This window comes from Carcharodon carcharias, chromosome 9 (assembly GCF_017639515.1).
Source record: "Carcharodon carcharias isolate sCarCar2 chromosome 9, sCarCar2.pri, whole genome shotgun sequence".
NCBI lineage: Eukaryota > Metazoa > Chordata > Chondrichthyes > Lamniformes > Lamnidae > Carcharodon > Carcharodon carcharias.
The window spans coordinates 157,862,359-157,888,115 of NC_054475.1; the positions used below are offsets into that span (position 1 = coordinate 157,862,359).

The 25,757-nt window shown below is 43.1% G+C and overlaps 1 protein-coding gene across 1 annotated transcript in view; it reads right to left on the reverse strand.

The window, feature by feature from the left end:
- Window positions 1–15,065: 15,065 nt before the first annotated feature.
- radx (RPA1 related single stranded DNA binding protein) overlaps window positions 15,066–25,757 on the reverse strand; it is a 95,516-nt gene continuing 84,824 nt past the window's right edge. Inside the window, exon 17 of the transcript XR_005944070.1 lies at window positions 15,066–15,133. The gene's annotated coding sequence lies outside the window, so the exon portion shown is untranslated. The remainder of the gene's footprint in view (window positions 15,134–25,757) is intronic.

A 25,757-nucleotide genomic window follows, 5' to 3' on the forward strand; every position in this document is an offset into this window, starting at 1 on the left:
AACTTGTCAAGGAGTTGAAATCATAACTTTGGCTGGTTTAAAATTAACAAACAAAGTTAAGATGATTTACAATTAGGGTTACCTGCAGGGCTAAAGAAATCAGGATTGAAGGTATAGCATAGCATTTGAACTCAGAAGGAATACCCGAGAGACTGAGTTCTCCAAGGGGTGGGTCATTGAAATAGGCTCAAATTCAGTTGCAAATGAAAAAAACTTGAGCTATTGGCAGCAGAAAAAGAAAAAGAGAAAGGGCATGTCAAAGGGAACAGGCAGAAAGGCGGGAGCGAGAAAGAAATCAGGAAACAAAATTAGAAACGGTGAGGTTAGAAAAGGAGGAAAGAGAAAAAGAGAGAGAGAATTCCAGCTTAAACTACTGGTAATTAAAAAATAGATGCCAGTAGGTGAGGAAGGACTAAATTCTAGATCAGAACCCAGTGGGGAGATGTTTAAATTTGTACAAACTCTTCCAAAGTTTGAGGAAAGGGATGTTGAAGCATTTTTTATTTGATTTGGGAAGATGGCTAAACAGATGAAATGGCCACAGGAAAACCGGACATTGTTGTTACAATCCAGGTTGGCGGGTAGAGCACATGAAGTTTATGCTTCATTGTCAGAAGAGATGTCAGTGAACTATGATGTGGTTAAAAAAAAGGCTATTTAGAGTGCATATGAGAAAACAGCCTGGGCAAATTAATACTGAGTTTGAGAGAATAAAACAGAGTAATTTTGACCAGTGCATACGCGCATTAAAGATAAAGACAACATGTGTAGCTCTTCTTTTGGAAGAATCTAAAGATTCAATTCCTTTGGTAGTGAGAACTCGTGTGGAGGAACAGAGGGTTGAAGTGGTAAGATAAGCAGCAGTGATAGCTGATGATTATGAGTTAGCTCATAGAGTTAAACCTTTTTCTCATCACCCTTTTAAATCAGAGAAGGATAGAAAGTGGGAAGGTGAAAGGAAGGCAGGCAGTCAGGGAAGAGGAGTAGGTGGAAATTCCCAGGAAGCTTTTCCTCAGAATTAAAAGGAAGGTGCTGAGGGTAGATATAACACTCTAAAATTGAGATGTTTTCATTGTAATCAAGTTGGACACAAAGTCAGTGTGTTGGACATTAAGGGAAATCTGTTGGAATAATAGGGGTGCAGAAAAGTACTGGAAGCAAAGGTACTGTGGATCCTGAGGTTCAGGCACAGAAAAAAACATTGGGTTGTGTACAGGTAAAATGGGAAGAATCAGTGTTAGGTAAAAAAAATGGGAATGCGTTCACAATTTACCCAAGAGAATTCTGAGGATCAGGTTGTAGAAATGTTTGAAGATTATGTGTGTGAAGTGGAAGTCTTTCCACGTGTACAGGGTGGAGCAGGTAAGGATGTTAAAATTTTAAGAAACACGGGGCTAGTTGATCCTTAATGTTGTGGGATTGTGACATTTGTTGTTCAGAGGGAGCATTGCAGGAACAGGTGATAATAAGTGGGGTACATGGAGATGCTAAACCTATTTCATTGTGAAAGGTAAATTTGAAGAGTAAGTGGAAAACAGGTGAGATGATTGTTGGAGTAGTGGAAAAAATGTCCGTTACAGCGGTTCAATTTATTCTGGGTAATGATATAGCTGAATCACAGATGTGGGTGATGCCTATGGTGGTTGAGCAGCCTGTAGAAATGTTTTCAACAGAAGTGTTGCAGAGAAAGCATCCTGGATTGTTTCCAGATTGCATGATAACAAGATCACAAGCTCATAGGTTGAAACAAGAACGGGAAGTCAAAGGCAGAGAGAAGGTGCAGAAGTCCAATTAGCTGACACTGTGCTCGGTAAGATTGTTCAGGAGGGAAGACTGGAAGACAATGCAGCTGAGGTGTATAACTCAAGACAGTTAGTGGAGCTACAGAGAAAGGATTTGCAAATGAAACAGTTATATGAGACAGCTTACTCTGAAACAGAGGCATTCCAGAATGTTATTACCTTAAGGGTAATGTTTTCATGAGAAAATGGAGGCCTTATCATGCTTCAGCACATTAAAGCTAGAGGGAGATGCATCAGATTGTAATAGCATTTGTATATAGAAATGAGATTCTGAAGATAGTTCAAGAGATTCCAATGGGGGAACATTTAGGAATTAGAAAGACACAGGCAAAAATATAAAACCCTTTTTATTGGCCTGGATTGCATAGGGATGTAGTCAAGTTCTGTAGAACATGTCACACATGTCAGGTGACAAGGAAACCACAAGCAGTGCTTAAGCCGGCATCTTTAATCCCAATTCCAGCATTTTAAGAACTTGTACGAGGGTCATGATTGATTGTGTAGGACCCCTCCCTAAGAGGAAAAGTGGAAATCAGCACTTACTGACAATAATGGATGTGTCTAAAAGGTTTCCTGAAGCAATAGCTTTGAGAAATATTACAACCAAGAAACGTGTGGAAGAGTTCACTAGATATGTTTTACCAAAAGAATACAGTCAGATCAGGGTTCAAATTTCATGTCACAGCTGTTTAAGAAAGTAAGAGGTCATAAAGGGTTTCAATGAAACATTACTTTTTTGCTTACTTAAAAAGTAGATTTTGCTGTGCCAAAAGATTACTACTACAAGGTTACATGATTCACAATTTGGCTACAGTTTCTGGAAATTTCCAACAGCAGTTACAGGACAAAGCTCAACCCTGCGTGGAATCTTACACCTCTCATTGTGAGGACACATTACAATCAATGAACCCAGGAACCAACAGACGATCTGTCTTCCCAGCCTGGTCCTATAACAAAGGGAGAGCCATCAAAACTCGTTATACCTACAGAGAGGCTAATAGCCATCATCTAATTCCTAGGGTGAACAATGGATTTTGACCAGAGGCATAGAAACTGCTTGTTAGCCTGCAACTGACTCATTAATGGTCAACATCAAATGACCTAAGTTTCAGACCTTTGGGAAGTTTTAATATTACATTTCTAGACTCACAACCCAGTCTGCTGTTTAACCTCCAGTCTGTCAATACCGACGCAGGACTCCAGGCTGACAAAGCCTGCTCAAGTCAAATCCGCCTCAAAGCCTGGTTCTCTGGAAGATTCCTGCCATTGCCTGCAGAGCAGAACAAGTCCCTGTAATACCAACCTCATCTTGTTGCGTCACCACTGACTTGAAAGGATTTCTGCAATTCCTGCATTCAGTTAGCTGATCCCGCCTGAATTTCATCTCCTACATGAAGGAACCATCACTGGATTTTAACATTCTGGACTCTGGCATTCACATGTGTGAATAACCATATATTTGATTTGTTTTCTTTTGTTATTCATAGTTGTAAAACTCCTCTTTCCTATCTCCTTCTTATGTACTTGTGTGTGTATCTGGTTGCAACGAGCTCCCGGGTTTGAATGTGTGAATTAACAATACTCCTGATTTAACCCTAAAGAGAGTTTGCTGCGAGTCACTTGAAAAATTGACCTCACAAACAGAGGGTTTGGGGAAACACGCCACAACCTAAATCAAAAATTAAAACATCTCTGCTTAGGGACAGACAGTGAGAAAATAAAAGATTTCAGGTTTACCCACTGTCCATAACAGAATTCTCTACTGCAGAGGGATGTAGATGCTCCATCATTGAATACTTTTAAGGCTGGGATGGATGGATCTTTGGTCTCTCAGGGAATTAAAGGATGTGGGGAGCGGGCGGGAAAATGGAGTTGAAGCCCAAGATCAACCATGATTGCACTGAATAGTGGAACAGACTGGATGGGCCATGTAGTCTATTCCTGATCCTATTTCTTATGTTCTTACACTTCCCTTTAGGTGCGGGATTTCCTTTAGGCAACATAAGGGACCAGGTTTTCAGGGAGGTCGAGAAGGGAAACTTCCTGACTTGCAGATCCCTCTCCTTCAGAAAGACTCCTGCCCATAGACCCCACAATTACTCTACAATAAACTCCAATGAAACTCCAATTATGAAAATTATTATATCTTCCTGACACGTGTGCAACTGAGCTACCTGCACCAGTGAAAATTGCCAGAAATTGGAATAGGAATGGGAATCCCTGAATTGGGTACCGTCCGGCATTTTTAAACAGCTCCGAAGTCGGCCTGACTCAGTGAAAATCCGGGCCCTGCGCTCTGTGACTCCATACTGAAGGCAGGTCCATGTCCAAATGCAGCAAGGCTTGGACAATATTCAACCTTGGCTGACAAAAGGCAAGTAACATTAGCACCACACAAATGCCAGGCAATGGCCATCTCCAACAAGAGAGAATCTAACCATCGCCCCTTGGCATTCAATGGCATTACCATTGCTGAATCCTCCACCATCAACATCTTGGGGGTTAACATTGACCAGGACTTGAACTGGACTAGCCATATAAATACTGTGGCTATAAGAGCAGGTCAGAGGCTGGGAATTCTGCAGCGAGTAACTTACCTCCTGACTCCCCAAAGCCTGTCCGTCATCTACAAGACACAAGTCAGGAGTCTGATGGAATACTCTCCACTGGCTTGGATGAGTACAGCTCCAAAAGCACCCAAGAAGCTTGACACCATCCAGGAGAAAGCAGCCCGCTTGATCCACAAACATTCACTCCCTCCACCACTGACACACAGCGGCAGCAGTGTGTATAATCGATAAGATGCACTGCAGGAACTCACCAAGCCTCCTTAGTCAGAACCTTCCAAATTCCTGACCACTACCATCTAGAAGGACAAGGGCAGCAGACAGATGGGAGCACCACCACCTGGAAGTTCCCCTCCAAGCCACACACCATGCTGACGCCTTCACTGTCGTTGGATCAAGATCCTGGAACTCCCTCCCTAATAGCACTGTGGGTGTTCCTGCACCACATGGACTGCAGCAGTTGAGGAAGACAGCTCACCACAGCCTTCTCCATGGCAACTAGGGATGAACAATAAATGTTTGCCAAGCAGTGACACCCACATCCCATGAACGAATAAAAAAAAAAATGTACTTGGCATCTTTGAGTTTCTGTGTGGCCCAGAATGTGTAAAATAATGAGGTCAGATTTTCAATAAATGGACTTTGTAAATCTGGCTTTAAGAAGAAAATGGACCATCCATTGAAATAGAACAACTGGCCGAAAAATGGGCATCTTCTGGTATCCTGGTGGTAATTGTGCTTCATTTATATTGTGGCAGGTGTTACCCACAAGTGGGTAAAAGTAAAAGTCAGAAGCATGCCAACAGCAGCTGGTGCAGCTAGAATAATACAACTGGAACATGCAAAGGAAGAAAATATTTGACATCCTGGCATCACATTTCTGGGAAATACTATCCTAACTGGCCTGCAAGCCCCTCCCTCTTAAAATATCAACTCATTCAAAACTCTGCTGTCAATATAGGAGCCTGCACCCAGTGCCACCTACTCATCTGTCTCCTCTCCCTTACCTACATTGCTTCCTGGTCCCCCAGATGCATGAAATCAGCTTCCAACCTCATGTCTGCAACATTACAAAGCCTGTCTATTTCCAGCTTCATAACGTGGCCTGACCTCATCCGGTCACAGCTCATCCGCTGCCGAAACCCTTAATGCCTTTGTTACCTCCATCCCACGGTGCTCACTGGCGACATTGGTTCCCGGTCAAGCAACACCTCAATTTTGTCATCCTTGTTTCCAAATGCCTCTCTGACTTGTCCCTCCCTGTCTCTGTAATCTCCCTCAGCCCCACAACCATCTGAGATATCTGTGCCCATCTACTTCTAGCCCCTCGAGGCTCTCTGATTTTAATTGCTCCATCATTGAGGACTGTGCCTTCAGTTGCCTGGGCCCTAACATTATGAAATACCTTCCCGATACCTCTCCGTTTCTCTTTCTTCCTTTAAGACACTCCTTAAAACCTACTTCTTTGACCCTAAGCATTTGGTCATCTCCCCTAATCGTATCTTATGTGGCTTTGTGTTTAATTTTGTTTCATAATGCTCCTGCCTTGGGAAGTTACATTATGTGATGACCTTTGACCCAGAAGCAATAACAATAAAGAAAGTTTGTGATTACTTTAAAATGTTTGGGAAATCTGTAATTGTCTTTAAGAATGTTTGAAAATAACTTTTAAGAGTTTGCATCAATTGTCATTTTCTTGGATAAAAAGGAATACTGGTTCATGTGGCCTGGCAACCATTGATCTGGAAACAGTACCAACAGGAAGGAAGTTAAGATATGGAAAGTATGTAGCCAGACACAAAGGAAATCTGCAAGACAGGAGAGTTGGTGAGGGGAAGGCAATCAACATATATATGCAGACACAAAGAGAGAGCAGACTGAGACAGAGGGACACAGAATTTGTGTGAGGAGAAGCCAGCAAAGCTCCCTACGAGAAGGCCGGTTTTGGGGAAGTGATGTACAACTGAGTTGAAACTGAATACTAAAAGCAGTGTGAATAGCTCAGGCATGTAAAAGAGCTGGGAGTTTGTATCAGAGGACCAGATCATGAACGGGCTATTGTTGGTTGGTTGAAAAGGAACTGATGTGACCTGAGTGAGAGAGGGTTCGTAAATGTCGAAATTCCCGGGATCTCAGATGGGAGACATTGCCAGTGAACGCGAGTGAAGGGCCAAATCGATCAAGTTGGAACGTGAAAGATCCTACCTACTGGAGGCCAAGTTGCAGAATGTGTGAATGGAGCCTGTTAGGAGTGCTTGCAATTTAGTGAGGCTTACCTTTGTTATATCGACCAACTAAAGTGAAATTCATCTTTTTGAGTGAAATACCGTTTGCCTGTTATTTCATGTCTTTCTTTGGGGGTTGTTTGGTATATTTGGTTATTTCCCCACCGGCATCATAACAATGATATTAAAGGCACTATAAGTTGTTTTTGTTTTGTTGATTTAAAACAACCATCCTTGTGCTCAAACCCCTCCATGGCCTCACCCTTCCCTCTGTGACCACCTACAACAATCCAAGAAATTTGCATTCCTCAAATTCTGTCCTCTTGTGAATTCCCACCCTCTTCACCCCTCCTTTGAGGGCCAAGCCATGGGACCCCTTAAACTCTCGAAATCCCTCCCTAAATTTCTCCAGCTCTTTCTCCTTTTTTTAAAATCTCAGTCAAACCTACCTCTTTGACAAAGCTTTTAAACACTCACCCCAATAACTCTTTCTTTCGCTCGGTGTCAAGTTTTTGTCAAATTGCATTTTTGTGAAGTACCTTGAGGCATTTTTATTGAGGATAAAGGTACAATAGATATGCTAGTTATACATTCCCTCACTGTGCTTCACGTAGAGTTACACACTGCTGTGCAGTTGCTGTAGAAAGTGTGAAGGCAAAAATAGTTTGTAAATATTTTCCACATGAGTCATCACTGATTCTATCCAAGTGAGATTGCCAATGAGTCACGATGACAAAAACTTACTTAAGACTGGCTGGACACATTTCACATAGGACCGGATAAGGTAAAATAGACCTTTTATGTCTGCACTCTCAAGTGGATGTAAAAGATCCCATGGCGCAATTTTGAAAAGGAGTGGGGGAGTTTTTCAAGTTGTCCCTACCAATTTTTATTCCCCAATCAACAGGCTAGATCTTCTTTACCCTTTGGGGAAAGGCTGGGAGGTGGGAGGGCTAGAAAAATGGTGGGAGAAGCTGTGGGGAGGAGAGCCTGACATCTTGCTGCTGTGCCGTATTGCCAGGACTGAGAAAATTGGTGGATCGACTGCCCACTGGATACGCTATTGAATCACTTACGTGGCCAATTAAGGGCCAGTTCCCATCTCCGTGGGCATTTTGTACATCTTGGGAGGGCCCACCACCACATGGAGAATGAAACCTGGCAGCCTCACAAAGGGCTTTGGTGGGGGGAGAAGGGATGCACCCTCCTTTCCTTGGCAGCAATGGTTGCCCCCATGCCTGTCTTTTCTACCAGCAGAGGACCCCCTCCTCCAATTGCTGGGATCTCCCTACCTGGCCCTAAATCACCCCACCAATACTTACCCTTCCTCGAGGGTGCCCAGTCATTGAGGCAATCTCTCCCTGATGCAGCACCAAAAATTCCTCCCCAGGTCCCTCCACCTGCTTTCTGTACCAGTGGTGGGATGTCTCCTGCCTCCCCAAATTTCGGCCAAACATTACAAAAACAGATTTTCTGGCAATGATCACATTGCTAGTTTGGGAGCTTGCTGTGCGCAAGTTGGCTGCCGTGTGTCCTGCATTACAGCAGTGACTACAAAATTGGCAGTAAAGTGCTTTGGGACCTCCTGAGGTCATGAAAGATGCTATATCAATGCAAGTCTTCCTTTTTTGTGGACACAGAAATGAATTCTCATCCCCTCAGTCTGGCTTGAATTTGAACCCAAGATCCATTGGTGTAAGCACTGTATTGTCTGGGCTCAGCTACATTTAATTTATTTTTCCATTTCATGTTATTTATTTTGCCACATGGATTATCCTAGATTTATATTCTAAATGACATCAGCTTTAGTTTACCTCTCTCTAGGAAAGAAGATATCATCAAACCGTAGAAGAACAAACCACAGCTGTAAATCTTCAACTGGAATCCATATACTAAAACCTATGTTTAAAAAATAAATCAAACTGAAAAAATAGACATAAATAGACAAAAGGAATCAATGCTGAATGGGAAGGTCAGGAAAAGAATTTCTCTTTGCTGCATTTACTAAGATACTGCTCTTTCCGATTTAAGGATATATCATTTGCAGCTGTCTGATTAAGGATATGTTTCCCATGGTTTTACATTGTCTCTGCAAGGGACCTTTCTGTTGTTAGCAAGCAGAGTACACAACCTAGAAACTATAACTCTTTATGTAAAGACATACGGTAGTTTTAGTTTGGTTGCCTCATTTTTAGGAAACACCTATCTGGAATCACTGGCAATACGTTTAGGCACCGATGGACACAGGGAACGATCCCTGCAACCAAAGATGAAGGGCTGAGGGTCACTGGTCCCCTCTGGCCCGGCTGTAGTTATAATTGCACCAAACTGCTGGTGTCTGTCGAGACCCCATGAAAGTCTTGCACCAGATCAAAGTAGTGATTTGTGGGCTGCAGTATAAAGGGTTAATGTTAAATATGTAACTATATAGTCTACATCATCAATGATGTAAGATCCCATGACAACAGAGCATGGAGAGAGGTAGTTCTGTGGAGGGTCTCGTGCTGAGTTGTTCGTAGCATAATGGTCAACAAAAGGTAGAGTTTATGAACAGTCTTGTCTCCAGCATTGTCTACCATGACTACCACATCTAAGACCCACTGCAACAATAACAGAGGGTGACAGCATGCAAACATGACAAAAGGAGCAACAAGTGGAAAGCCCAGTGACTGGAAGAAGCAGTGAGAGAAACAATTGAAGGACAAGGACCATGCAGGAAAATCCTCAAATGAACTCCAGAAAAGCCAACTGTAAAAGGAAGAAATGGAAATATCCTACCTTTACCAGAGTGCTTCACCACGTGGAAAGCCCAGAGCAAACTGAGAAGTGGCAGAACTAGTGTCACAGGTTTACCAGGTACAGAATTTACCAGGTACGGAAAAGCACTGGGACTAACAGAGAAGACTAGCAAGAGCAGGTCAGTACATTACTCTACGCATTGGCAGTAGTGTAGATGACATTATGGTCAGACAGGGAATAAGTGAAGAAACGGTATCATGTGAAGAAGTTATTAAAGCCTTTGTTACTTATTTTAATCTTTGGAAAAACATCACTATAAAAGGAGAAAAATTTAAAAGGCGCATCAAAAGACAGGAGAGAGCATTGATTCTTTTATTAATGAGCTATGTCGATCAGCTGATCATTATGAATGCAGAGCCTTGAAAGATGAATTGATTCAGGATTGCACTGTTGTGGGAGCCTTAGAGGAGATACTGTTGGATTTTTTGTAGTTGAGAGACGTTGACCCTATTGAAAGCTGTGTAAATAGGGAGGCAGGGAGGAGAGAGAAAACAAAACAAAACTTTTCATCAAGACAAAAAAGAAATCTCGTGGAGAAAAACAATTGACACAGACCAGTTTATAGTCCATAGAAAATTCAGCACACCTAACCTCAAACAGAGCAAAAGAGAAGGGGGCACAGTAACCGCCGTTATTCAGTGTTCTCGTTGTGGGGGGAAAAGGCTACATTGGCACAAAGAGTGCCCCACCAAAACTGTGGAGCACCATTGCTGCAAGAAGAGAGGCCATATTAAATCAGTTTGCTGCAGCAAACAGCTCTGAACAAAACAATTGAAGGAGAAACGGCCAAGATCACGTACCATTCAAGAAATTGAAGACATTCAAGAAGTTGAAGAACAAGAATCAGAAGTCTCATTACAGGATCAAATGGGAAGCATTGGAGTGCAGATTTTATGGTGAATAGACATAAAACAAACTTCAAGTTAGTCACTGGAACAGGATTTGAATTTTTTCGGATATAGAAAAGTGGTTAAAACCAGACATCTTCCAACCGTCGACCATAAGACTCCAGGATCCAGGTGGTGTTCAGCTGAAGGTCAAGGGGCAGTTGACTGCTAATCTCCAGTACAAAAGAAGATAAATCACAGAAGCTTTGTATGTGATTCATAAATAAGAATGATCATTGTTAAGTCAAAAAGCTTGCACTGATCTACAACTGCTGCAACTTCGTCATGAAAGAAAGCAATTAATTTTTAAAAATTCTTTCATGGGATGTGGGCGTCACTAGCTGGGCCAGCATTTATTGCCCATCCCTAATTGCCCTTAAGGTGGTGGTGAACTGCGTGCTTGAACTGCTGCAGTCCATGTGGTGCAGGTGCATCGCAGTGCTTTTGGGAAGGGAGTTCCAGGATCTTGACCCAGTGACAGTGAAGGAACAGTGATATAGTTCCAAGTCCAGATGGTGCGTGTCTTGGAAGGGAACTTGCAGATGGTGGTGTTCCCATGCATCTTCTGCCCTTGTCCTTCTGGGTGGTAGAGGTTGCTGGTTTGGAAGGTGCTGTTGAAGGCGAAGGTGAATTGCTGCAGTGCATGTTGTAGATGGTACATTTGGTGCATTAGATGCAGGGTGGTCTGTCTGATTTCATTCCCTTTAGGCTTCATAGCAGTTTGATACAACTGCGTGGCTTGGCCATTTAAGAGTCAAACAGATTTCTGTGAGTCTGGAGTCACATGTAGGCCAGACCTGGTAAGGATGATAAATTTCCTTCCCTAAAGGGCATTAGTGAACCAACAATGCAGCAATTGTCAATGGTTTTTCAAATGCCAGATTTATTAATTGAATTTAAGTTGCAACAGTTGTCTTAGTGGGACTTGAACCTGTGTCCCCAGAGCCTCTGGATTGCTATTGCAGTGACATTACCATTGTGCCACTGCCTCCCCTTAACTCTTGAGCACTGAAGCAATCTGGAGAATAAAAAGGATGAGTATTGTGTAAATCAGAAACTGCAACCATTGCCAGAAAAAAAAACGCTGATGGTAATCCTCATTTCCATCCAGACCATGGGAACATCTCATGGATGAAGACAGATACTTCAGGGGAAATGTAGGATAATGTAAGTAGCATTTATTACAGCCAGAGACTTTGGGGGAGATGTAGTATAAAGGATTAATGTTACATATGTAAATATATAATCTACAAAAGTGATGTTGATCATATGACAACAGAGCATGGAGGGAGATAGTTCTATGTAGAGCCTCGTGCTGAGTCTGTATTGAACATAATTTTAAAAAATTCTTTCATGGGATATGGGCGTTGTTGGCTAGGCCAATGTGCCCACTTGCAGGATTCCCAGCTGGGAGTTAGAATAAGGATAAAAGTAAAATATTACTGATGCTGGAATGGTTTTCTCAGCCCATCTTTTGCCTTGTTCAATCATCCCTTTTGACATTTATTCTGTACTGCTTTCCATTTCATCATAGAGCTCCTGTTTTTTTCTCTGTTCCCCGTCCCCTCTAGCTAGACCAGCAATCTTACCTCCAGCATTGTCTGTGAGTCCAGACCCATGACTAATCACATCTAAGACCCACTGCAACAATAACAGATGGGCCACTGGCAGGTCCTGTGCAGGTGACATCTGGGAGTTAATGCCCTCTGGGTCTAATGCTCTCGAGGGCCGAATGGCCCACTATCCACTCCAGCCCCAGCCCACATGCAGAATTCCCAGCTGGGAGTTAAAATAGGATAGAAGTAAAATACTGCTGAGCCTGGAATGGTTTTCTCACCCGCATCTTTTGCCCTGTTCAATCATCCCTCTTGACATTTAATCTCTACTGCTTTCCATTTTATCACCGAATTTGTTTTTTTCTCTCTTCCCCATCCCCTCCCCCACTTCTCTGCCTCTGGACTTGCTTAAAACTTGTCTTAACGTTAGCTTTTTCCAGTTCTAATTCTGCCTCCTGTACATTCCCAATAATAATAATTGCTCCACCAGCGTTGGTAGTTGTGTCACCTAGGCCCCAGGCTCTGGAATTCCCTCTTTACCTCACTTTCCTCCTTTAAGACACATCTTAAAACCTACATCTTTGATCCAGCAATTTGGTCATCTGACCTAATATCTGCTTATGTAGCTTGATGTCTCGCTTGTTTTTTTAATGCACCTGTAAAGCATCTTGGGACATTTCATTACGTTCAAGGCGCTATATAAATATAAGCTGTTGTTGATGTTCTAATAAGTGGTCACTGACCTGAAACGTTAACTCTGTTTCTCTCTCCACAGATGCTGCTGGACCTGCTGAGTATTTCCAACATTTTCTGCGCCAGTTAACATCGTGCCAGCAACAATATAACGCACATCATTCGACAGTAATAGATTGTTAATTTCCTTTATCAGCACTGAATGTTTGCACAGGTTAAAATTAGTAGCAGCAAAGTGACACGTCATCAAAATGTGGAATGTGTTTTGTTCCGTTCAACAGGTCCACTCTGGGAATTAAAGGTTAAAAAAAAACAGTAGCAATGGAAAACTGTATGGAAAAATGTACTGGAGCAATGCAGCCATAAAAAAATAAAAACACACATAAATACATGTACTGAGGTACAACCCTTGCAGTTCCTTTTCAGATCCTGGGAACCATTTCATTCTTTCAATTGAAGCCTCGTTCATATCAAGACAGGCAGAATAGAATGCACTTTGATTATTGGACAGGTTATTTAGATTTATGATCTGCCCATTGGAAAACAAACTGGTCAAGTAACCTGGATCAACATTTTCTAATGGGACAACTTCCAAGGCAGCTAAACTGATAGGTACAGAAAGTTCTATGGACCAATTGATATGAATGGAAGTGAAAATTGCAGAGATGAATAGCAGGAAGTTGAATTGGTATCGTCAGTTTTACATTCTCACCCAATGTCCAAGTTACCTTGCAGAATGTAAAGAGGACCTGCTAATTATGGATGAGGAAGGCCACTCAGCCCATCTAAATGCCTTCATTCAGAGAGATCCCAGTTTCCGACCACTATTGTAGTAATTGTTCGTTAAGCAATTCCAGGATTTTCTATCTCCGCTTATATAGTGAAGTGTGCCTTTTCTAGAATTCAGACACAGAAACAGAAGAAGGCCATTCAGCCCATCAAATCCATGCCAGCTCCCTGCAAGAGCAATTTACTTAGTCCCACTCGCATGCCCTTTCCACTTGGCCCTGCAAATTTTTCCCCTCAGGTGCTTATCCAATTTTGATTTGACAGCCATGAGTGAATCTGCCTCCACCACACTTTCTGGTAGTGCCTTCCAGGTTCTAACCACTCACTATGTAAAAAAAATGTTCTTCATGTCACCTTTAGTCCTTTTGCCAACCATCTTAAATCTGTGCCCTCTTGGTTTGTGACCCTTCTGCCAAGAATTTCCTAATACCAGTTCAGGTGATTTCCAATTACCAGTTCCAAAGTTACCTGTTATTAGTTTGATCCTTTGTAGCTCCTGGCTCTGCTCATGCTCTTTAAAGTACTATGCTGAGTTTATCTTTCTTTACATTTAACAATCTTTTATAACATCTCTTCCTAAGAGTCTCCTGTCTCCAAATTTCTCCAGTCTAATCTCATAAATCAGACCCCTGCCAATAAGGGATCAGCCATTCAACATTTCTCTTCATTGCCTCCAGCACTTGTTCTTTGGCGATCAAAATTGGGTGTTCATGGCACAGTCCAGCAAATGCATTGATACAGTTAATCATTAAAACAGTGACTACACTTTAAACATAATTCATTGGACTACACTTCAAACATAATTCATTGGCTGTAAAGCACTCCGGTCATGAATGTTGCTACATAAATGCAAGTTTGATCTTATGTTCTATATTTTGGTCACCTGGTGTAGATCAACATTCTCCTGGCTTTGTTGATTGCCATTCTGCAATTGGTCAGAGCTTGTTACCCAGCCACCTTTTTAGTTTTCTCCTTGGCTATTGCCCAATCCATGAATCTTTGGATTATCAGATTCAGTCAATAACTACCCCAATAAAAACAGAAAATGCTGGGAAAACTCAGCAGGTCTGACAGCATTTGTGAAGAGAAAAACAGAATCAATGTTTTGAGGCCATATGACTCTTCTTCAGAGGGCTTCTTCAGAATGGCTGATCCCTTGGTGACAGGGTCTAACTTCAGAGCTCTGAAGAAGAGTCGTACGGACTTGAAACATTAACTCTGTTTCTCTCTTCACAGTTGCCGTCAGACCTGCTGAGTTTTTCCAGCATGTTTTTATTTCAGATTCCCAGCATCCGCAGCATTTTGCTTTTATAATAACTACACCAACTTTGTATATAGGTGATGTATGGTTAAAAGCTAAGCAGCATAGCATGATAGTTAAGATTGTTCACAAAATGCTATGATTGCTCATTTTATAGCACGGGAATTCTAGAAGGGGAAGTGAGATTAGACAACTGAGCTGGAGCTTTCTAACCTGGATTGTACTTGAGACCGAGGTCAAGTGCTATTCTTTTTGATATTTTCATACTTTTGTATGAATATATATATTTCTGTAACTGAAAGGCAGATTGATGAAACCTAGCTGAGTGTTATAATATACAATATATAATAATGTGTTATAATATGCAAATATGACAAAATATATCACTACCTGTTAACGTATGGCTTAAGAAGGGACATTGACCTTTGCCCGATTAAATGCTGGAAAATATGTTTCTCTCTTCTATGCAAAGGACAACGGCATCAATAGAAATTGCAAAAGTGTAAACTTGCCAAAAATTGTTGACGGCAGTAGACATGTAAGTTTTGGATTATCTGCAGAAATGGGAAAAATAGGAAACAATAGGGTTTACATGTTGACTCAAGGCACATTTATGGACAATTAATGAGGTAATTCCAGACTCGCCATGCTGACCACAGATAACTATAGTCTAAAATGGCATGAGAAGGGTCTCTTGACAGGATAAAAGAAGGACACTTTGAGACATTGTTGGCAAGCCCAAGAGAAGACAGGACTATGGTCAACAGAACATAACCCAGAAGATGATGCCCCAGTAACTTTAGAGAGCATGGACCAGAGGTCACTGTCACAACTACTGCCATTGTTAAGTATCAATTTTGTGTATGCCAATTGAGCTTAATAAACTCGTGCTGCTAATCAAAGCATTCAGTACCTGCTGGGTCAAGGAGTGGTTAATATCCCCATATTCCAAAAACCTTACACTATTTCAATAACATTCTCAGAGTCCCTGTGCTGTCCAGTTTTCCTTCTTTATCTGTAGTCAAATTTCATCTCACAGTTTTCTGCACCAGTCATATATTTTGTCCAACACATTTGTGATTTCTGCACTGTTTCTTTCCCCCTCAAAATCCAATATTCCTCCTACTTTGGTTCAATGTTTAAAATTGACCACCATACATTGAGTTTCTGTAAATGAGAAACTTTGGGTTTCCAACGTTGAACCCTGGGTCACCCCACTCAATAGGCTCCACCCGCTCACTGACTCTGACAGAATGTCTGTGATGAGAACTTCTAGTTCTTGTTATCCTGCAGCAATCTTGTAATTAATATCTTGGATGCCAACAGCTTTGAGTTCAATTAGTAGCTTTTTGCATGGAATCTTTATCAAAAGCATTTTGGAATAATCATTGGCATTGTTTACTGGAGACTGAACTGCACTTTCAGCAGAAACATGTAGATAGTAAGAAGCATGAGATTAATCAATGGCATGTACAGCTGAATTAGTACCCACAGTAACTTCAAGGCACTCCTTTCCTCTTGGTACTCACAGTTCTGCAGGCACATAAAGACTTTCAAACCAAGGTACCAATAGTGTAAAAGCAGTTAGAAAACAAAAACTTCTTAATGAGAATACATTTCTACTCAGCCCAAAGTAATTTAAACCAAGCTAGTCAAAAAGTCTGAGTTATTGTCTATATAAGAGCAGGTGCCAGTAAGGTTCTGAAGAAGGATTATATTCAACTCGAAATGTTAAGTGTCTCCAGAGATCCTGTCAAACCTGCTGAATATTTCCAGCACTTCTGAATTATTGTATTCTTAATGATTGGCTAGCATCTGCATTATTTGCAACAAACCTTTTGATATTTCAGTTAAAAAAAATGCTCGCCTTCTGACAATTTGAGGTTAAGGATAATTTTCTTCATAATGGAAGTGGCACAATGCATAAACAATTAACCTTTTGCAAGTTTTATGAGGTAATTTTTGTTTGTCCTAGTCTTAATTGAAGGTGACATAAGTTGGCAGACTTACCAATAGTATGCTGAATAGTTTAAAGCAAGATATAAAGACAGAAACTGGTTGATGACAGGAAAAGTGTTTGGATGTACCTGATTGTCATTCACCTGGGTCTAAACCTCCACCAGATTGACAGACCCTACTCACCATCCCAACATTGTGAAACCTCAGCAATTCCTGAATACTGGCAGATCCTGACTACCTCAGTGGTCCCAAATGGCCATAACATCTAGCTGCACCCAAAAATATTCCTCCACCCTACCCCTACTTGCACATCCCTAGACCACATTCGTGGTGCTCCCAGATCCCATTACTGCCTCCAATACTCCCAGATCATGGCACCTCCCTTACAAATGCTCTCAGATCCAAGCAGTCATTTGTAATGGAGAAAATAATGGGACCTAAGAGTTGGGAGGTATCTTTGAGTGTGTGGACCAAAATATGTCATTCAACATCACTGTGTGTCACTGAGGAAATATCCAACGCGGAGCCATGCTATGTTTGCATGACAAAGAATCATACCAGGAATGCACTTAACCACTGAACAAAGGAGGTCACATGATATAATGATCGTGTAACTGGCTTAGCAATCTAGAGGCCTGGACTAATAATCGAGAGAAGTGAGTACAATCCCACCACAGCAGCTGAGAAGTTTAAATTCAGTTTTTTAAATTCGTTCGTATGGATAATAAGAAGCATGCTTTGCTTTCTGATAATTCTAAGTTGTGCATGATCAAGAATGAACATCAAGCTGCCTGTTAGTAAAAAAGGACAGCTGATCATTTATGACATACTACTTGTCATAGTCATACTATGTATGTCATAAACAGGCAGCTTGATGTTCATTCTTGATCATGCCCAACTTAGAATTATCAGAAAGCAATGCATGATTTTCTTTAAAAAATTAAAATAATAAAGTTCAAGATTGAGATCATCAGGTTTTAAGTTACAGCATATGGGCATTGCTGGCTAGGCCAGCATTTATTGTCCATTGTTCAGAGGGCAGCTAAGAGACACAGGTAGGCCAGATTGATCCTAAAGATGGGTTTTTGTGATAATCGGCAATGGTTTCATGGTCATCATCAGACTTTTAATTCTGGATTTTTGTTGAATTCAAATTTCACCATCTGCCCTGGTGGGATTCAAACCCAGATCCCTAGAGCATTACCCTGGGTTTCGGGAATACCATTCTAGTGACAATACCACTGTCTTCCCCTATATTGGGGAAAGGAAAAGCTGGTACTGGTAATGGTGACCAGGGAGCTACTGGGTTGTTGTAAAACTCCAAATTGTTCACTCATGTCCATTAGGGAATGAAAGCTGCCGTCTTTACCCAGCGAGGCCTATATGTGACTCTGAAATAGTCTAGCAATCAATCCAGTTGGTAAGGATGGTCAGCAAATGCTGGCCTTGCCAGTAACACACATGTCACACCAATGAATAAAAAAGTCCCCAATTTAGATTCTGTTTGGGCACTGATAGCATGCTGTGAATTGATGTTTACACATGTTAGGAGCTATGGAGATTGAGACTGGATTACAGTATGCATCTGATTTATATATTTTAAAAAGTCCATAAGTTGAATGAATGGCGAGGCTGACTACAACCTCTGCCCTCGAAAAACTGGCCATTCTCTACTTTTTCACTTGTCCTCAAATGACTTTGCTCCAAAATTCATTCATTGAGAACAGGCTGCTTCTTCAAGAGGATGGACCACAACAAAGTCGGTTAAAACTACTGGGCACAAACCCAAACTTGATTATAAGTAAATCAGCTTCAACCTAATGAGGAGTTACATACCCACACACTGTAATGCCATGTTTTACATGTAATCAGATGTCAGACTTAGTAGATTTACATTAAAATCCAACGTCCGTACTCCTCTCCTGTTAAAACTGCTTGATTAATAGTTCAGGGCACTCTCAGACTCAATAATACCCAATGTACAACTGAGAAGCTGGATTGATCTAAAACAGATTAAAGCAACTGCTGATTAACCGCCACGATTAGCTTTGCAAAATGGGCGTACCAAATCGGGCCTTGGTTTCAAGCGAGTGCAACTTTGGCTCGGCCAGATCTCACCCTGGAATTAAATTTTAGAAGGCAGTGAACCCTCAGAGTCGCTGGTTTCAGCGTGAATCTCCATCACGTCATCCACTAGACTGATACGTTGTCAAGCCAAGTCCAACGCAGTCAGACTTTAATTTTCTGACAAACTCTAACCATGCTTGCAATGGGCAGAATTTTCCGAGCCCGCTAACGGTGAGACCTGCGTCACGAGAGTGTGAAGGCAGGTCGCGATCTTCCGCTCCGCCCGCCGACGGCTGACTGCGTTTCCCACCATCGGTCGGCGGGGAGCTAATCGTAACACATCAGCGTATAATTAAATGGCCATCCCGCCAGACTCTTGGAACCCCGCTGTGTCGTCCGTCCACGTCGGCGGGAAAGCGCGCCGTGTTTCACAACAGCGCACAGGCGACGTGCACTTTGGGGCCTTCACTTTGGGGGAACTGAGGTGAGGGAGCAGCAGCGTTCCCCACTGCTCGCCTGTTTTTTACAGGCCTCAGAGGCGCCGGGGGCAACTCATGCCTGGCTGGTGACTGCTGGGTTGGGGGGGGGTGGCAGGGGGCGCGGTGGTAGTGGTTGTCTGGGGCAAGTGCTGGCCAGCCTCAGAGGCAACTGCTGAGGTGGGAGGGACGGGTCAAGTGCTGCCCTGGCGCTGCATCCCGCACACAGACAATCAAGGAAGGGGGCAGGGTAAGCGAGGGAAGTGGCCACGCATTAGGGACACCTGTATAAAGTGACCATGCCTCTGCAACTAAGACAGATCAGGCACAGCCACAGTGATATGATTGGGGTCGGGCTCCTAACCTGCCCACCCATGCAAACAACGCAGAGGCACCAAAAGGCCACCAAGTGCTCCATACCTTACCCCCACCCCAGCCCCCATCACCCTGCCCCCGGCACAGACTTCGAGCCCGCAATCACTTTACTGGACAGCGGAGCAGTTGGACTGCACACATTGTACAATCTCCTCGCCAACGCTGGCCATGTAGCAGTCACTGCTGGAGGTGCTCACAGCCCCTTCCAATCTCAGCATCCCGGTTTGGACCAGTGTCCCCCATGTCGCAGGCTGACAGGGCAGCCATGCAGCGCACTCATCTGTGACCATCCGAGGGGTGACCAGCTCTCTCCGGGAAGCATTAAGGGGCAGTCACACAGGGGCAAGAAAGGTGCTAAGTACAGCCATGATAACCACGTCTCTCTCTCTCTTTCATGTTGCAGGAGGACCACATCAGGATCATGGATCCTGGTGACCTAGCTGTATGCCTGATGGTCTACAGAAACCATAGAAGACGAGGGAGAGAGAGTGACTGAGGCACCTGGCCATGCAAAGGCAGGAGCAGCAACCTCATGAAGAAGGGGCAGCAGGGGCTCCTGCACACACTGCCCAGGAGTGACAGTGAGCTGTGGCTGGTCGGTGCCTAATGACACCCAGGGTCTATAGACACCGCCTGTCATTCCTGCTGATAACTGAGAACCAGTGTTGCCAATGACTGCGCATGTCTGGTGGCTCATATCTGCCACTTACTTCAGGACTTGGTGCCAAGGGGACATGGAGAGCATCCACTGCCAGTGGCTGTGAAAGTGACCACGGCACTCAATTTCTATGCCAGTGACTCTTTTCAGGGCTCCACAGGTGACCTCTGGGATTTCACAATCCGCCACCCACAAATGCATACATGAAGTCAAGGATGCCATCTTCTTCATGGCAACAAGTTCGTGCATTTCCTTTGCTGGCCATGTCTCCCGGACAGCGGTGGTGAGCTGTTAGCAACGAGCACCGTGTTAGTGGCAGCCTTTTAAAGATGGCGGCCAGCGTGATGCAACAGCGAGGTGATGTGAGCGGGTGAATGATTGCCCGCTCGCCATGGAAACGGCGTGTTTTGCAGGAGTGAATAAACAATAAGCTGGGCTCGGGACGAAACGGTGTGAAAACCCTCCATTTTTGTTGTCGGGTAGGCCTCCATTTTACTCCCCTGCTACCGCGCTTAGTGCAATTGTGGGAAAAGTCCACCCAATGTGATCAGTTTATTGTCTGATTGACCAAGTCCAGACAAACACTTGAGCAGCAAACCTTCAAAGAAGTAAATGCAATTACTCTCTTCTCCCCTAAGGAGAAACTTAACCTTCCTCAATTCTTTAAATGCGAATTCTCTACAACTTGTGAAGGAGAGCTCAAAATCTTATATCGGTAATTTCTCATGCACACTGTCCTTGTTGATTCATTATGACATGAAAAGTATTATTGCGAACAAAACCCCCCACAAATGAGGTGAATTCCTTCGAATCGCCAGGTGCCAACTTGTTTACCATTCTGACCAGTTGGCCCACTCCCTACCTCAAGGTTGCCTTGGCTACCTCATTTAACATGTTAGGCACAAAAAAAAACTGTCCGCATGAATCACACCTCCTGCACCTCAACAGAAGCTGACAGCCCAGTCGACTAAATTGTGCCCTGACATGTTAAACGGTAAAGCATCCTGCAAATGAACAACGTCGCCCAGTTCATTATATCTAGCTACAGCACAAACTCACAAGTAATTTTTAAGTTAAAAGAAATCAAAAATTTTAATTGTATAAGATTAAAAAAAAACCCTAACTCTATGTATATAGGTATACATGACTTGGGTATCTTATATCACCAATCCCCTTTCCTCCATTTCAATTGATTCCTCTTGCTGTTCTGTCCTGAGGGGACTAATGTATGTTACACTTCATCCAAGGTTAGTCTTCATTTGTGAGCTTAGACAGTGAGTGTCAACAAGCTATTGCCTCATGTAAGCATCAAAGTCCAGCTGGCTCTGTTGTCCAATTGTGTTTTTCAGCAGGGATCACTGCAAAGTGTCGGCATTGGTTAATCTCTGTCAGCCACTGAATTTTGGCTCACTCTATGTTTGCATAGCACGGAACCGCATTAGGTCTTAATCATTAATTGGCAGAGGTGTCCTATTTAGTTTTTTTTTGGGTAGACACACGTTGCACTTTCATGTTGCGTATATGCCATACACAAATACCCAAATGCAGAGCACAAGAAATAGGAGCATATCACCCATTGAGCCAGCTCCGCCATTCAGTATGGTCATGGCTGATCTCGGGCTTCAACTGCACTTTCCCGCCTACTCCCCATATTCCTCGATCCTCCAAGACACCAAAAATCTGGCTATCCCAGCCTTAAATGACGGAGCATCCACAACCCTCTGAGAATTCCAAAATTTGAATGAAGAAATTTCTACTCATCTCAGTGAAGATGGATAACAGTGCTAAAGTTTACACCTAAATTATAGGAATAAAGGAACTGAATTAACATATTCTTTTGCCACTATAAATGCATACATATATATATTTTTAAAAATTGTTTTGGTACATTTCAGAAAGGCAAAGATAGCAACACATCTTCTAGACTTTGCTTTTCAATAGATGCAAATAGTGATGGCCAAAATGACATAGTGATTGCCAGTTGCATGACATGAAGCTGTCTCATATTTTACCAACATCAAGAAGGTATGTTAGCATCTTGGTAATGTTGCTGGACTAGTACTCCAGAAGCCCACTAATGCTCCAGTGTAATGAGTTCATATACCTCCATGGCAGCTGGAGTATTTAAATTTGATTTATTAATAAATCGGGAATAAAGTGCTAATTCCATTAATCAAATCTGGTTCACAAATGCCCTTTTAGAGAAAGAAATCTGACATCTTTACCTTTTCTGGCCTACATGTGAATCTGCTATGACATGGCAAGTGATGTGTGCCAGTCGGACAAATCCACAAGGGAAACTCAGCCACGCTATCACAATGGTTTTGCAACTTGTATTCATTACGAGAAGATTTGTGCACTGAATTCAGAAGTAATGAGTCCACTAACACTTTAGAGATTTTTAAAAACTAAATTAAAACATTTATTTACAAAAGATTTCAAGCACATAACTGGCATAGTGGTTTTGTCACTGGACTAGTATCCCAGAGACCCAGGGCAGTACTCTGAGTTCAAATCCCACCATGGCAGATGGTGAAATTTGAAACAATAAAACTCTGGAATTAAAAGTCTGATGATGACTACGAAACCATTGCCGATTGCCATAAAAACCCATCAGGTTCACTAACGTCCTTTAGGGAAGGAAATTTGCCGTCCTTACCTGGTCTGGCCTACATGTGATTCCGGACCCACAGCAATGTGGTTGACTCTTAAATGACCCTGAATAAGGGCAATTAGGGATGGGCAATAAATGCTGGCCTAGCCAGCAATGCCTACATCCCATGAATGAAAAAAAACCCATAAGATTACAGTTATTTAATACTATAACAAATCCCAAAATTGCTCATTAACCTCCCAAATTCACACCCCCTTTAAGGCAACAGTCCAAAATAGATCTTAAATTTAACTAGCAAGTGTCCACTCAACAGAGGAGTTCTAAAAGCTTTTCTCCAACTTTAGTTACTGGACGCAGCAGACTTTTGCCAACATGGCTGAAGGCTTTCCCAAGGTTATTCCATACACTGTTGTTGATCTTACATGGCCCACCAACATAGCCTTTAATTCCTCTTTATACATGTTTCTCTCTCTTTAATTTGTAAATTTCATTTTTCTATATGTCTTTGGAACATTACTTTTCCCATAATATAAAAATCTTTCATGTTGCCAATATGATCAGTACCTTTTGGGAAAAATAAACATAATAGCCTTGCCCTATTTATCTTGTTAGTTGTAAAGACCCAACCATCCCTTTGAAACCCAAACAACTCCTTCTTATCTAAAAATGCAAATTTCCTTCACACCCTATAGCTAAGACCTCATCTATGTTTACTCATTAGCGCTTCAAATGTTTTTTACCCCTAACTTCTCTTGATAATTTCAAGCTTGCCATCGATATGACTCCAATTTAAGTAAATCACACAGACGGAACCATCTACACTCACACCCGTAAACCTACTTTACAATAAACCACAATAATGTTGTGGAACTTATTATAGTTTTGTGACAACTCCAAAACAACAGCAATGTGGTTGACCCTTAACTGCCCTCTAAAATGGCCTAGCAAGCCACTCAGTTGCTCAAGGGCAGCTAGGGATAGGCATGGACTGCAGAGGTTTAAGGCAGCAGCTCACCACTACCTTCTAAAGGGTAATAAATGCTGGCCTAGCCAGCAAAGCCCACATCTCATGAACGAATAATAGAAAAAAAATGCTGGCCTTGCCAAGAATAAGTAAGAAAAAGGTCATTCCCATTAACCAGAGTGTCGGACTTATCAAAAACAATGCAAGATTTTTCTTTTGTAAATCAAGAATATTAATAAACATCTCACCCATTCTAATTTCTCTCTCTCTGAACTTACTGCATTCCATTCTCTCAGGTCCAACCCTGACATTGTCATCAAACCCGCTGACAAGGATGGTGCTGTTGTTGTCTGGCGCACTGACCTCTACCTCGCGGAGGCTGAACGTCAACTCGCAGACACTTCCTCCTACCTCTCCCTGGACCATGACCCCACCACTGAACATCAAGCCATTGTTTCCAGGACTGTCACTGACCTCATCTCCTCTGGGGATCTTCCTCCCACAGCTTCCAACCTGATAGTCGCCCAACCTCGGACGGCCCGCTTCTATCTCCTACCCAAAATCCACAAACAGAACTGCCCCGCTAGACCAATCGTCTCAGCTTGCTCCTGCCCCACAGAACTCATTTCTCGTTACCTTGACTCCCTCCTCTCTCCCCTTGTCCAGTTCCTTCCCACCTACATCCGGGATTCCTCTGACACCTTACGTCACATCAAGAATTTCCAGTTCCCTGGCCCCAACCGCTTCCTCTTCACCATGGACGTCCAATCCCTCTACACTTCCATCCCCCACCAGGATGGTCTGAGGGCCCTTAGTTTCTTCCTTGAACAGAGGCCCAAACAATCCCCATCCACCACTACTCTCCTCCGTCTGGCTGAACTTGTTCTCACACTGAACAATTTCTCCTTCAACTCCTCTCACTTCCTCCAAATAAAAGGTGTGGCTATGGGTACCCGCATGGGCCCCAGCTATGCCCGTCTCTTTATGGGGTATGTGGAACATTCCTTGTTGCAGTCCTACTCCGGCCCCCTTCCACAACTCTTTCTCCGGTACATCGATGATTACTTCGGTGCTGCTTCATGCTCTCGTCGGGACTTGGAAAAATTTATTAATTTTGCTTCCAATCTCCACCCCTCCATCATTTTCACGTGGTCCATCTCTGACACTTCCCTTCCCTTCCTTGACCTCTCTGATTCAATCTCTGGTGATAGACTGTCCACCAATATCCATTACAAACCCACCGACTCCCACAGCTACCTTGACTACAGCTCCTCACACCCCTCTTGCTGTAAGGACTCCATCCCATTCTCTCAGTTCCTTCGCCTCCATCGCATCTGTTCCGATGACGCTACCTTCAAAAACAGTTCCTCTGACATGTCCTCCTTCTTCCTTAACCGAGGTTTTCCACCGACGGTCGTTGACAGGGCCCTCAACCGTGTCCGGCCCCTCTCCCGCGCATCTGCCCTCATGCCTTCTCCTCCCTCCCAGAAACATGTTAGGGTCCCCCTTGTCCTCACTTATCACCCCACTAGCCCGCATTCAAAGGATCATCCTCCGCCATTTCCGCCAACTCCAGCATGATGCCACCACCAAACACATCTTCCCTTCACCCCCACTGTCGTCATTCCATAGGGATTGTTCCCTCCGGGTCACCCTGGTCCACTCCTCCATCACCCCCTACTCCTCAACCCCCTCCTATGGCATCACCTCATGCCCACGCAAAAGATGCCAAGAGACCAAATGTAAACTGGGCAACCGCTTTGCAGAACACCTGCGGTCTGTCTGCAAGAATGACCCAAACCTCCCTGTCGCTTGCCATTTTAACACTCCACCCTGCTCTCTTGCCCACATGTCTGTCCTTGGCTTGCTGCATTGTTCCAGTGAAGCCCAACGCAAACTGGAGGAACAACACCTTATCTTCCGACTAGGCACTTTACAGCCTTCCGGACTGAATATTGAATTCAATAACTTTAGGTCTTGAACTCCCTCCTCCATCCCCACCCCCTTTCTGTTTCCCCCTTTTTGTTTTTTTCCAATAAATTATATAGATTTTTCTTTTCCCACC